The sequence below is a fragment of the Colossoma macropomum genome, unplaced genomic scaffold, assembly GCF_904425465.1.
Source record: "Colossoma macropomum unplaced genomic scaffold, Colossoma_macropomum, whole genome shotgun sequence".
Taxonomy (NCBI): domain Eukaryota; kingdom Metazoa; phylum Chordata; class Actinopteri; order Characiformes; family Serrasalmidae; genus Colossoma; species Colossoma macropomum.
The window spans coordinates 14,442-17,241 of NW_023495287.1; positions in this window are offsets into that span (position 1 = coordinate 14,442).

Consider the following 2,800-nt stretch of genomic DNA (forward strand, 5'->3'; position numbering starts at 1 on the left):
CTGGAAAGGAAACATGAATAGAGTGACTACTGGGACAAATTAGAGGAAAATTTAATATAATCAGCCAAGAAATGTGAGAAGATGAACGTTTCAATGAGACAATGATGCCAAACATTCTGCCAAAATAGCTCAAGATTGGTTTCTAGAGAAGGTGCGGGTGCTTGCATGGCCTCCTTTGTGAAAGAAAATGCATTTAAGTTTACTTTTCACAAGTGTGTTTAACATAGAGAGTGCATGTTTATAACGTGTACACTTTAAACATACTCAAATACATATTAAATACATTATAGGGGGACGTCTTATAGCAACTTAAGTGTATTTAAATTGTAATTAAGCAATTATTAAATATATTACATGCATTTAGTTTTAGTGCTGATGAGTGTTTTTACAAACAGCTGAAGTTGCACTTAAGTGGGTTTTAATATGGAATTTGTAGACATAACCGTTATTACACTTGGAATATAAAAAACAAAAATAATTCTTCAGGGGCTATTTCGCCTCACAACGCACCGTATGTATCCCTCCGCCATGAATGGATTTAAATACATTTTATGCCAAAACTTTATCACAAAACTAGAATAAAATTAAATAATAAAATAAAAAAATGTCACCTTATTAAGATTATTTTGATTGCTGCATCAGAGGACTTCAGCATTTGCTGATGCATGACTTTTTTGCATGTGCATCTGCCTTGCACGCCCCTCCCAAAGCCCCCTGGTAACAGATGTGCTTAGTACACAGTGACACTGTGCCCAAAACAGAAGATTAGCAGTAAGAGAAGTGATGTGTTTTTAACGAAATGACTGAAGGAAGTTTGTGTAATCTGTCTTAAGTTGTTGTTTATTGCTGTTAACAGTCTTTACCTTGGAAAGAGGAAAAGAAGAAGGGTCTGTACAGGGGGAGAGGAAAAAGAGGCACCATCTGTGCTCTGAAAAGGGAAAATAAGGAACAAGCTTTGTTTTGGCAGATGTTTGCAGTTCCAGGGAAAAAGTGAGAGTGACCCTCACGTGTACAGCAAGTTTAAATTAACATATAAAACTTGAACAATATTGATTTTCTTCATCTTTTTTGGGTTCATCTCTTTCTAGAAAAGAAAGCCACTATTTACTACTTTTTGATGACCCTTAAACTTCAGTGAGTGCTTTATAGTAAACTTGATCACAGTAATACACCACACCACACTAACACACCTCCACCACGTCAGTGTTACTGCAGTGCTGAGAATGATCCACCACCCAAATAGTACCTGCTCTGTGAGGGTCCATGGGAGTCCTGACCACTGAAGAACAGGGTAAAAGGGGGCTAACAAAGTATCAGAGAAACAGATGGACTACAGTCTGTAACTGTAGAACTACAAAGTGCACCTATATAGTAAGTGGAGCTGATAAAATGGACAATGAGCGTAGAAACAAGGAGGTGGTCATAATGTTATGCCTGATTGGTGTATTTCACTTAACAAGATGGATGTAAGACATTCAAAACCATTTACAGAAGCTTTAGAATTAAAGGAGTTAATTATAATCAATGCATTAATAAAGCAGTGTATATTCATAAGCAAAACAAAATTGATAGGGAAAAATTCTTGAGATGCTGTTTTAAAGGTTAAAAATGAAAAAAAGTTAGTGCTGCAAAAATAAAAATTATAACTGGTGTCACTACAAAAAGGTGCTGCATTGGTTGGGAAGATCTCACACAACAAGTGAAAAGGGAAAATAAGGAACAAGCTTTGTTTTGGCAGATGTTTGCAGTTCCAGGGAAAAAGTGAGAGTGACCCTCACGTGTATAGCAAGTTTAAATTAACAAATAAAATTTGAACAATATTGATTTTCTTCCTAGAAGGGCCTGGGTTCGATTCCCGGCCGGGTGACCAGGGTCGTTTCTGTGTGGAGTTTGCCTGTTCTCCCCGTGTCTGTGTGGGTTTCCTCCGGGTACTCCGGTTTCCTCCCACAGTCCAAAAACATGCAGTCAGGCTGATTGGACATGCTAAATTGCCCCTAGGTGTGAGTGAGTGTGTGAATGTGTATGTCTGTCTGTCTGCCCTGTGATGGACTGGCGACCTGTCCAGGGTGTATCCTGCCTTCCGCCCAATGACAGCTGGGATAGGCTCCAGCACCCCACCGCGACCCAGAAGGATAAGCGGCTTAGATGATGGATGGATGGATTTTCTTCCTCTTTTTTGGGTTGATGTCTTTCTAGAAAAGAAAGCCACTATTTACTACTTTTTGATGACCCTTAAACTTCAATGAGTGCTTTATAATAAACTTGATCACAGTAATATCTACATTTTATATACATAAGATGAAATTTATCAGACCTTCATATGTGACCTTTGTACACACAGATACATAATTACATATCTACATTAGTGAATTGGTGCCTGCAGCAAAACAAGACCTTTTATAAAACTATTGTTGTGCTTAAGCTTTTTAATTTTATTTGAATCCTAAAAAAAAAAAATGGAATTTTTTTTGTTCTTTTTTGTCTTTTTTTTTCTGCCTGATGTCTCACAAAGAAAGTCCACTAGAAAGGGTGAATGTTGAGATTTGCTGTATCCTATTCTCTTTCTGTTATTGTTTAAATTATTTGCAAAAAATACTGTTCAGCAGCTTAGTGCAGCTCATGCAACACAAAATGTGTTAATATAAAGACAACTTGCACGAGGATCCCCTGTAGCGTTTACTGAAACGTTTCCAGCTTTTGCTGAATTCGCGCTAAACCGTTCGGCCTTGTTGGACTACATTTCCCATAATGCGTCGGTGATGACGTGGCAGCGCGGCCCGGCTCAGCTGATAAAAACACG